We start from the raw sequence: 12,632 nt of genomic DNA on the forward strand, positions 1-12,632 counted from the left end.
CTTCATTTTATCATGTTTAGGACATTCCGTTCTGTTCCTAGTTTGTTGAGTGTTTTTATGACGAAAGTGTTTTAGATTATATCAAATGTTTTTTCTGAATCATGTTGAGATGCAGATGATTATGTGTTATTTTCTCCTTAATTTTATTTTTTGTTTGTTTTTGTTTGGCCACACTACACGGCTTGAGGCATCTCTGTTCCCTGACCAGGGATTGAACCCAGGCCATTGTAGTGAAAGCTCAGAATCCAGGGCATTAGGCCACCAGAGAACTCCCTCTTGTTAATTTCGTTAATGTGGTGTGTAGCGCTGATTGATTTTCAGATTTTGAACCAACCATGCTTTCCTAGGGTAAATCCCACTTGGTCATGGTATATAATCCTCTTACTATGCTGCTGCATTTAGTTTCCTAGTATATTGTTGAGGATTTTTGCATCTATATTCATAAAGCATATTAATCTACAGTTTTATTTTCTTATAATGTCCTGGTCTGGCTTTGGTATCAAGGTTATAGTGACCACATAGAATGAGCTGAGCATGTTCCATACTCTTCAACATTTGGAATAGTTTGAAAAGAATTATTGTTAATTCTTCAATGTTTAGTAGAAGTCACCAGTGAAGCCATCTGGTCCTGAATTTTTCTTTGTTGGGAATTTTTTGATTACTGAATCAAAAACTGTTATAGGTCTGTTCAACTTTTTTAGTTCTTGAGTCATTTTTGGAAGTTTGTGTGTTTCTAAAAATTTTTCCATTTCATCTAATTTGTTGACATGCAATTGTTCATGACTTTCTCTAGTATTTTTCTTTATTTATATAAGTTCAATAATAAAATCCCTAACTTAATTTATGGGAGAAGGCAATGGCACCGCACTCCAGTACTGTTGCCCGGAAAATCCCATGGATGGAGGAGCCTGGTAGGCTGCAGTCCATGGGGTCGCTAAGAGTCAGACACGACTGAGTGACTTCACTTTCACTTTCCACTTTCATGGCATTGGAGAAGGAAATGGCAACCCACTCCAGTGTTCTTGCCTGGAGAATCCCGTGGATGGAGAAGCCTTGTAGGCTGCAGTCCATGGAGTCGCACAGAGTCGGACACAACTGAAGCAACTTGGCAGCAACTTAATTTATGATTTTAGTAATTTGAGACTTTCCTCTTTTATTTTTTGAGGCCAAAATACCTTCGTTTAATGTCAAAAGCATCTTGTACATAAACTGGATAATACATATTAAATGATGCATTTCTGTTACTTTTAGGAATTTGAGGGGCATTTTTCCAGTTTTATTGTGATATAATTGACATATAACATGGTGTAAGTTTAAGGTATATAGTGTGATGATCTGATACATGTAAATATTGTGAAATGCTCACCACAACAAGATCAGTTAGCACATCCTCTACTCATACAGTTACCATTTTGCTGTTTGCTGTTATGGCGAAAACATTAATGCTCTACAATCATAGCAAAATTTGGAATGATTCACAAATTTGCATGCTATTATTTTACACCTGTCATGCTAATCCCTGTATCATTCCAACTGTATTATATATGCTGCCAAAATGAGCACCCTCTCATTGTTTTTAATAAGTTTAACTTAACATTTTATTGAATTTATTAATCTTTTCAAAGAACCAACTTTAGTTTTGTTGATATTCATTTATCTCTGTTTTAATCTTTATTATTTCTTCCCTTATGCTAACTTTGGGTTTAATTTGCCTTCCCTTTTTAGCTTCATAAGGTATAAGATTAAGTCTTTCTTTTTAATGAATGCACTTACAGTTATAAATTTCCTTTTTAGCAGTTCTTTCTCTGTATCCCATAAGTTTTGGTATATTGTATTTTTGTTTATATCAATCCCAAAGTACTTTTTAATTTGAATTTCAGATAGTTCAGTTTAGTCACTCACTCATGTCTGACTCTTTGCGACCCCATGGACTGCAGCACACCAGGCCTCCCTGTCCATCACCAACTCCCAGAGTTTACTCAAACTCAGATAAACAAACCATAATTTGCCTAAAAAGCTTAGATCCTTTGATTCACTTAAAGACAGTTCTAAAATATAAGAAACAATGAATTGGGGCATTCAAGACAAAGCCTTTCTCTCCTCCCTTAGTGTCATCGTCACCCAGGTGAGACTCCCTGAACATCCATTTTCCCATGCAGGTTCCAGGATGCAGTCAGTTAAATCACTTTATTCCATAAAAGTCTACAGAATAGATTCTAAGGAAGGGGATATGTGGGTTTAAGGGAATGTGTTATTTAATTTGTTATGTGTAATGCCAGACTGAGCCTGACCCTCTTGTGGGATAGAAGCACTGCTTCTCCCTTTCTCTCTGCAGGCAGAGCTTGACTTCCAGCCCAATCCCTCTATCTACTTCCTTCAAGAAACAGCTCTGCCTTTTTCCCTGACCCTTTTCATCAACAATGTAAGGTTCTAACCAGTGCTGTAATGAGCTATATTGGAGCCTGTTGCAATGGGTCTATATATGTGCTTACCATCTCCTACTACCCTGTTCTCTGTATCTATGTGTTTATCTTTTTTGTTTTTCTTTTTATTCCACATGTGAGTGAAATCATATTTGCCTTTCTCCATCTGACTTATTTCACTTAGCATAAAACCCTTAATATCCATCCATGTTGTCACTAATGGCAAGATTTTGCCTTTTTATGGCTGAGTAGTATCCTGTTGTATATATATGTATTATGTGTACATTTGTATATATATATATTTTTTTTTCTTTTCTTTATCCATCCATCAATGAGCACTTGGGTTGTTTCTGTGCCTAGGCTATTGTAAATAAATCTGCAACATACATAGGGGTGGTATGTATCTTTTAAAACTATTATTTTTGCATTCTTCATATGAATACCCAAAAGTAGAATAGCTGGAAAATATGGTATTTCTTTCTTAACTTTTTGAAGTATCTCCATACTGTTTTCCATAGTGGATGCATCAAATTACATTCCAATCAGCAGTGCACGAGTGTTCACTTTTCTCTATATCCTTTCCAACACTTGTTTCCTGCCATTGATACTAGCCATTCTGATGGGTGTGAGATGATATATTGGGGTTTTGATGTGCACTTCCCTAATAATTAGTGATGTTGAACTTATTTTCATGTGCCTGTTGGCTATCTGTATGTTTTCTTTGGAAAAATGTCTGTTCAGATCCTCTGCCCATTTTTTAAAAAATCAGGTTGTTTATTTTGTTGTTGCTGAGTTACATGAATTATTTATATATTTTACATATTAATCCCATATCATATATTTGCAAATGACTTGTCCCATTTGGTAGGTTGTCCTTTCATTTTGCTGATGGTTTCCTTTACTGTACAGAAGATTTTTAGTTTGATGTAGTCCCATTTGTTTATTTTTGCTTTTGTTTTCCTTGCCTGAGGAGAAAGATATTGCTAAGACCAACGTCAAAGAGCATACTGCCTATGTTTTCTTCTAGGGGTTTTATAGTTTCAGGTCTTATACTCCAGGATTTGATCCATTTTAAGTTGAGTTTTGTGTCTGCTATGGGATAGTGGTCTAGTTTCTTTTTTTTTTTTCCCTACACGTGGATTGTCCAGTTTTCCTAACACCAATTATTGAGGAGACTACCTTTCTCCATAGTATGTTTTTTGCTCTTTTATCATAAATTAATTGTCCATATGTGCATGAGGTTATTTTTGTGCCCTCAATTCTGTTTCATTGTTCTATGTATCTTTTTTTCTGCCAATGCTGTGATGTTTCTGATACTGTAGCTTTGTGGTATGATTTGAAATCAGGGAGGGGAATACTTTCACTTTGTTCTTTTTCCTCAGAATTTATTTTGCTATTTAAGTGAAAAGTGAAAGTGTTAGTTGCTCATTTGTGTCTGACTCTTTGTGACCCCATGGGCTGCAGCCAACCAGACTCTTCTCTCCATAGAATTCTCTAGGCAAGAATACTGGTGTGGGTAGCCATAGCCTTCTCTGGGAATCTTCCCGACCCAGGGATTGAACCTGGGTCTTCTGTATTGTAGGCAGATTCTTTACCATCTGAGCTACCAGAGAAGCCCAGGATGCACATAGATTTTCGGATGTTTTGTTCTGTGACAAATATCATCAGGATTTTGATAAGGATTGAATTGAATCAGTAGATTGATTTGGTAATATGGACATTTTAGTAATGTTAATTCTAATCCACAGCCATGGAATGTCTTTCCATTTCTTTGTGTTTTGTTAAGTTTCTTTCAACAGTGTCATAGATTTTAGCAAACTGGTCATTCACTTCTTAGTTAAATTTATCCCTAGGTATTCTTTCTATAGTGATTGTAAATAGGATTATTTTCTTTTTAATTTCTCCTTCTGCTTGTCTGTTGTTAAGGTGTAGAAACTCAAAAGATTTTGCATATGAATTTTGTACCCTGCAACTTTATTAATTTACTATTTCTAATAGTTTTTTTTTTTTGCTGGAGGCATTAGGATTTTTAATATATAAAATCATGTCATCCATAAATAGTTACAGTTTTAGATCTTATTTTCCAATTTGGATGCCTTTTATTTCTTTTTCTTTTGTAGTTTCTCTGACTAGGACTTCTCATATTGAATAAGACTGGCAAGAGTGGGCATCCTTGTCTTGTTCCTAATCATAGAGGTATAGCTTTCAGTTTTTCTTTGTTGAATATGATGTTAGCTGTGGGCTTGTCATATATGACTTTTATAATGTTGAGGTACATTTACTCTATACCCATTTTATTGAGAGTTTTTATCATAAATGCGTATTGAATATTGTCAAATGCCTTTTGTGCACCTATTGAGATGATCATATAATTTTTATTCTTAATTTTGTTGATTTGGTATATCTCATTGGTTGGTTTGTGAATGTTGAACCATTCTTGCATTCCTAGAATAAATCCCAATTGTCCACATTGTATCCTTTTAATGTATTGTTGTATATGTTTTGTTAATATTTTGTTAACCACTTTTGTGTCTGTGTTCATTAGAGATACTGACCTATACAATTTTTTTTTTAATTACTGCATTACTCTTGTCTGGTTTTGGTATTAGGTAATATTGAGCTCATAAAATGTGTTAGCAAGCATTCTCTCCTCTTCAATTTGACAAGGGTGGACATTAACTCAACTTTTAATGTTGGGTAAAATTCACCTGTGAAGGGATCTGATTCTTGATTTTTTTTCCTCAGGGTGAGTTTTTTGATTACTGCTTCAGTCTCTTTACTAGTGATCAGTTTATTCATATTTCCCATTTCTTCATTATTCACTCTTGGACAGTTGTATAATTCTAAAAATTTATCTGCTTTTGCTAAGTCACTTCAGTTGTGTCCGACTCTGTGCAACTGCAGAGACGGCAGCCCACCAGGCTCCCCTGTCCCTGGGATTCTCCAGGCAAGAACACTGGAGTGGGTTGCCATTTCCTTTTCCAATGCATGAAAGTGAAAAGTGAAAGTGAAGTCGCTCAGTCGTGTTTGACTCTTAGCGACCCCATGGACTTCAGCACACCAGGCTTCTCCATCCATGGGATTATCCAGGCAAGAGTACTGGAGTGGGATGCCACTGCTGCTTTTAGGTTATCTAATTTGTTGCTGTATAGCTGTTCACAGTATTGTCTTATAATTATTTGTATTTCTGTGGTATCCATTGTAATTTCTTCTCTTTTGTTTTTTATTTTATTTAGCTGAGCCTTCTATATTTTTTCTCTTAATGAGTTATGCTATAATGTTGGTCAATTTTGTTTATCTTTTAAAAAACCAGCTCCTAGTTTCATTCATATTTTCCTGTTGTCTGTTTCATCTCTATTTCCTCTATTTCTGCTCTGGTCTTTATTATTTCCTCCTTTCCATTAACTCTGAGCTTTGTTTGTTGTTTATTTTATAGTGCTTTTAGATTTATGGTTATGTTGTTTTTTGAGATTTTTCTTGTATCCTGAGGTAGGCCTGAATTGCTATAAACTTCCCTCTTCATACTGATTTTGCTGCCTCCCATAAATACTGGTATGTCAGGTTTTCATTTTCATTTGTCTTCAGGTATGTTTTAATTTTGGAGCTTCTCAGGTGGTGCTAGTGGTAAAGAAGCCACCTGCCAATGTAGGAGACATGAGAAACATGGATTTGTTCCCTGAGTTGAGAAGATCCTCTGGAGGACAGCCTGGCAACCTACTCCAGTATTCTTGTCTGGAGAATCCTGTGGACTAGCAGGCTACAGTCCACAGGGTCACCAAGAGTCAGACATGACTGAAGCAACTTAGCACACACACACACACACACACATGTTTTTATTTCATCTTTAATTTCTTCATTGACCCAATAGTTGTTTAGTAGCATATTTTTTAGTCTCTAAGTAGTTGTAATTTTTTCCAGCTTATTTCTTGTAGCTTATTTCTAATGAATATGCCACTGTGATCAGAAAAAAAGACTTGATATGATTTCAGCCTTCTGAAATTTATTGAGACTTTTTGTGTATGTGTCCTAGCATAGGATCTATCACTGAGAATGTTCCATGCACACTTGATAAGAATGTATATTCTGCTGTATTTTTAAGAAGTAGTCAGTACCAACCTATCAAATCTGTGTGCTCTAATGTTTTCTTTAAGGCTCCTGTTTCCTTGAAGACTTTCTGCCTGGATGATTTGTCCATTGATGTAACAGCATGTTAACATGTGCTACACTTACTGTGTTGCTTTTAATGTACCCCTTTAATTCTGTTAATAATTCCTTTATATATATTTGTCACTCCTTAACATGGTTTATATATATTTATAATTTTTATATCTTCTTAATGAATTGTACCCTTTATCATTTATAATGTCCATCTTTGTATCTTGTTAAATTTTTTGGCATAGTCTGTTTCTCTGATATGGTATGGCAACATCTACTTTTTTTTGACTGCGATTTGCTTCACTTTGAGCCTATGTTTGTCTTTAGAGCTGAGATAAGTCTCCAGAAGCAGTATATAGTTGTCTTGTTTTTTCCTTTATTTATCCAGCCACTCTGTATCTTTTGATTGATATATTCAACCAATTTTATTTAGAATGATTATTGCTATCAAGAACTCAGTACTGCCATGTAAACTTTTATTTCTGGTTGATCTATATCTCTATTATTTCTTTTTCCTTGTGTTTCTATCTGCTATTTTAATTTGGTGGCTTTCTATGATTTTACTCAGTTACTGCTTTCTTGTTTCGTACTGTATGGCAGTTACCAGCTGAGCCACAAGGGAAACCAAAGGACCACTAGGACCACAGCCTTGTCTAACTCAATGAAACTAAGCCGTGCCTGTGGGGCCGCCCAAGATGGGCGGGTCATGGTGGAGAGGGCTGACACAATGTGGTCCACTGGAGAAGGGAATGGCAAACCACTTCAGTATTCTTGCCTTGAGAACCCAAAGAACAGTATGAAAAGGCAAAATGATAGGATACTGAAAGGGGAACTCCCCAGGTCAGTAGGTGCCCAATATGCTACTGGAGATCAGTGGAGAAATAACTCCAGAAAGAATGGAGGGATGGAGCCAAAGCAAAAACAATACCCAGTTGTGGATGTGACTGGTGATAGAAGCAAGGTCCGATGCTGTAAAGAGCAATATTGCATAGAAAACTGGAATGTCAGGTCCATGAATCAAGGCAAATTGGAAGTGGTCAAACAGGAGATGGCAAGAGTGAACATCGACATTCTAGGAATCAGTGAACTAAAATGGACTGGAATGGGTGAATTTAACTCAGATGACCATTATATCTACTACTGCGGGCAGGAATCCCTTAGAAGAAATGGAGTAGCCATCATGGTCAACAAGAGAGTCCGAAATACAGTACTTGGATGCAATCTCAAAAATGACAGAGTGATCTCTGTTCGTTTCCAAGGCAAACCATTCAATATCACAGTAATCCAAGTCTATGCCCCCACCAGTAATGCTGAAGAAGCTGAAGTTGAATGGTTCTATGAAGACCTACAAGACCTTTTAGAACTAACACCCAAAAAAGATGTCCTTTTCATTATAGGGGACTGGAATGCCAAAGTAGGAAGTCAAGAAACACCTGGAGTAACAGGCAAATTTGGCCTTGGAATATGGAATGAAGCAGGACAAAGACTAATAGAGTTTTGCCAAGAAAATGCACTGGTCATAGCAAACACCGTCTTCCAACAACACAAGAGAGGACGCTACACATGTACATCACCAGATGGTCAACACCAAAATCAGATTAATTATGTTCTTCCCAGCCAAAGATCGAGAAGCTCTATAACAGTCAACAAAAACAAGACCAGGAGCTGACTATGGCTCAGATCATGAGCTCCTTATTGCCAAATTCAGACTTAAATTGAGGAAAGTAGGGAAAACCACTAGACCATTCAGGTATGACCTAAATCAAATCCCTTATGATTATATAGTGGAAGTAATAAATAGATTTAAGGGACTAGATCTGATAGATAGAGTGCCTGATGAACTATGGATGGAGGTTCATGACATTGTACAGGAGACAGGGATCAAGACCATCCCCATGGAAAAGAAATGTAAAAAAGCAAAATGGCTGTCTGAGGAGGCCTTACACATAGCTGTTAAAAGAAGAGAAGCGAAAAGCAAAGGAGAAAAGGAAAGATAGAAGCATCTGAGTGCAGAGTTCCAAAGAATAGTAAGAGATAAGAAAGCCTTCCTAATAAAAAAAATAAAAAATAAAAAAAAGAAAGCCTTCCTAAGCGATCAATGCAAAGAAATAAAGGAAAACAACAGAATGGGAAAGACTAGAGATCTCTTCAAGAAAATTCGAGATGCCAAGGGAACATTTCATGCAAAGATGGGCTCGATAAAGGACAGAAATGGTATGGACCTAACAGAAGCAGAAGATATTATGAAGAGATGGCAGGAATACACAGAAGAACTGTACAAAAATGATCTTCACCACCCAGATAATCATGATGGTGTGATCACTGACCTAGACCCAAACATCCTAGAATGTGAAGTCAAGTGGGGCTTAGAAAGCATCACTACGAACAAAGAGTTGACTCATTGGAAAAGAGTCTGATGCTGGGAGGGATTCGGGGCAGGAGGAGAAGGGGTTGACAGAGGATGAGATGACTGGATTTCATGACTGAGTCGATGGACATGAATTTGGATGAAGTCCAGGAGTTGGTGATGGACAGGGAGGCCTTGCGTGCTGCAATTCATGGGGTCACAAAGAGTCAGACACGTATGAGCGACTGAACTGACTAAGTAAGTCTGAAATAGAAAAACAAATATGGTATATTAACACATATATATATATATAGAATCTAGGAATGTGGTATGATGAACCTATCTGTAGGTTCAGCAATAGCAATGAACCTATCTGTAGGGCAGTAGTAGAGACACAGACATAGAGAACAGACTTGTGGACACAGTGGGGGAAGGGGAAAGTGAGATGATTTGAGATTGTAGCATTGAAACTCATATATATTACCATATGTAAAATAGATAATTGGTGGGAATTTGCTCTATGACACAGGGAGCACAACACAGTGGTCTGTGACAATCTGGAGGGAGGGTGAGGGATGTGTATACCTGTCTGATTCATGTTGATGTATGGCAGAAACCAAGACAACGTCATAAAGCAATTATCCCCCAATTAAAAATGAATAAATTTTTAAAATAACAGTTAAGTTGATAATAAAAAAAAGAAGTAGCCCTTTTAAGAAAATGTCCTAATGCATCCTAGCAGCAAACTCCTTGCTCATAAACCAAGATATATGTTCTAAGGCTTCCTGCTATATTGGGCTTTGTGGGTCTTTCTTTTGTATTATGCTGGTTATACGGGCAGTCTGATAAATTTGGTTGGCCCCCAGTCTGGTTGGTTGCTACATCTTACCTTATAATGAGGTTGCTAGCTGCTGGTTTATGGGACTTGGTCACAAGATTGACTGTGGAAACCTGGGGTGCTCTGGTGCAAGTGCTTAGTCACTGGTGGATAGAGTCAAGTTCAGCAGAACCCAGGGCTTTTGCCTGCCTGCTAGTGGGTGAAGCCAGGTCCTGGGTCTAGTGCTGGTCCACTTTCATGCAGTGTTGTGGCCTAGAGACTGGTTATAAGTCCTAGGTATCCCAGAGCTGGTGTTGGATCACTGGTGCTTGTTGGCCTGTTCATGACACAGTTCACTATACATTCTGAAGTATCCTAAAGTTTCTATTGACCTGCTGGTTAGTGTGGCCAAGGCCCAGCTGATTCTAGTGCAGAATCTAGCCTGTTAGTGGGTGGGCTGTGTCAACCAGATGCATAGCTGCTATTTTCTCATGGCTAGTTTCTGTCTGTTGGGGGGTTATGCTGACCCCAAGCCTAGAGCAGGTTTACTGGTGTTGCATTTCCAGGACCCAGCTCATCATAACATGGGGTCTGGCTTGCTGGTGGGCAGGTTGGGTGCACAAATTGCAGGACTGTAGTTTTCTTGTGTCTAGTGTCTGCCCCCAGCAGGTACAGCTGGTCCAAACACTACAGTAGACTCCATGGAAGGTCTTGTCCTTCAGAAAATTCTAGAAGATTTTGGGATTCTGGGGCTAGTTCCTGCCAACTGGTGAGTGGAGCTGAGTCCTAGGCCCTCTGCTAGGAATGGCCATTTCCAGAGATACTTGGGGACTCAAAGGGTCTTAAGGTTGCTTGTCTGCTGGTGGGTAGGGCTGTGTCCTTACGTAGTTAGTTGGTTGATTCAAGGTATTCCAGTACTGCAACCTATAGTCCCTTGGGCCGGAATGGGGCTAGACCCTGGGGCTCATAAGATACAGGGAAAATTCAACATTGGCACCTGCCATCACTAGTGTCCACATGGTAAAACAAACTGCCAACAATGGCAGCTTCCAGTGCCTGTTTCCCTCAGATGAGCTGAAGTTTGCTCAGTGTCTGGTACACTCTCTAAGTCCCTGTTTACCAGCCCTCTGACACTTCTGAGAGTAAGCCCCACTGACTGTCAAAGTCAATTGCTCTGGGCCCTTGTCTTACCGACACAGGACCCCAATGCTTCAGAGTCCAATGTCAAGCTCAGACATCTCCCTAATTTAGGAGAGCCTCTACAATTGTAATTATTCTGTTTGTGGGCCACCAACACAGGGATATTTGACTATACTGAGACTTGCCTGTAATGAGAACAGTTACTTCTACCAATATGGTTTTGATTCCTTCTTTATATCTTTTGTTGTAGAAATTTTTCTGGTAGGTACCAGGTTTTTTCATCAGTGATTTTTTTTTTTTCTATAAATAGTTGTGATTTTGGTGTTGGTGTGAGAGGAAATTAGCTTTGGGTCTTTCTACTGTGCCATCACTGCCAATCTTAACTATTCCATGACTTTTAAGTTTGATTTCTGGTGAGCTATCATTTTCTTTTTGGAATACAATGTTACTGTGGTTTTTCTTGGGATATGATGAGTTGTTTATCTACTAGTGCATGTGAAGTCAGAAAAGACTTTCTTCTTTAGGTAAAACTTCTATTATTTTTTTTTTTTACTTTATATTGGAATATAGTTGATTTACAGTATTGCATTAGTTTTGAGTGTAGAACAATGTGATTTAGTTATATATATTCATATATCTATTTCTCAGATTCTTTTCCCACATAGATTATTACAGATTATTGACTATGTGCTCCATAGTAGATCCTCATTGATTTTCTATAGTAGTATATATGTGGTAATCCCAGCTTCCTTATTTATCACTCCCCCACATTTGGTAACCATGAGTTTGATTGCTAAGTCTGTCAGTCTCTTTCTGTTTTATAAGTAAATTAATTTCTATCATTTTGGATTACACAAATAAGTGATATGATATAATATTTGTCTTTGTCTGACATACATCAGTAGGATAATTTCTAAGTACATGGATATTGCTGTAAATGGCATTATTTCAATATTTTAAATAACAGAGTAATATTCCATTGTATACATATACCACATCTTCTTCATCCAATCATCTGTCAGTGCACATTTAGGTTGCTTCCATGTTTTTGCTAAGTGCTACAGTGAACATTGGGATGCGTGTATCTTTTCGAATTATGGTTTTCTCCAAATATATGCAGCAGAGAGGGATACTGAATCATATAATAGTTCTATTTTTAATTTTTTCTTTATATATATATGTATTATTGAGGTATAGTTGACATATAATGTTTCAGGTGCACAGCCAGGTGATTCAGTTATACATATACACACATTATTTTTGAAATTATTTTCCATTATAGGTTATTACAAGATATTGACTATTGTTCCCCATGTTATCCAGTAAACCTTCATTGCTTGTTGCATATATATATATATATATATATATATATCTTAAACTAGAAACGTAACATTTTATTCATACTCAGCCAAAAGTATGGAATCAAAATGTCATACATTTTTAGTAGACAAAATTGTCTATTTTCTAAAATATATATTATACATATTAGTTATACATATGTATACAAAAGCTTTTCTACTATGCTTGATAAAGTCTTGACAAAGAACATCAAAAGAAAAAGAAGAGATGGAGAAATTGGAAAAAATAAGCTAAATGAAATGGGGGAACTAAATATGAAATAGGAAAAAGTGAAACAAACTAGGTAAAAGTAAAAGATCATCATATAGAACCATTATTTTTATTTTTTTATTTTTAATTTATGTATTTATTTCAATTGGAGGCTAATTACAATATTGTAGTGGTTTTTGCC

The 12,632-nt window shown here is 37.0% G+C and overlaps 1 protein-coding gene across 4 annotated transcripts in view; it reads left to right on the plus strand.

Moving 5' to 3' along the window:
• MTMR8 (myotubularin related protein 8) overlaps window positions 1-12,632 on the plus strand; it is a 282,801-nt gene that overhangs the window by 117,203 nt on the left and 152,966 nt on the right. The gene's annotated exons all lie outside the window — the stretch shown is intronic.

This window comes from Bos javanicus, chromosome X (genome assembly GCF_032452875.1).
Source record: "Bos javanicus breed banteng chromosome X, ARS-OSU_banteng_1.0, whole genome shotgun sequence".
Taxonomy (NCBI): Eukaryota; Metazoa; Chordata; class Mammalia; order Artiodactyla; family Bovidae; genus Bos; species Bos javanicus.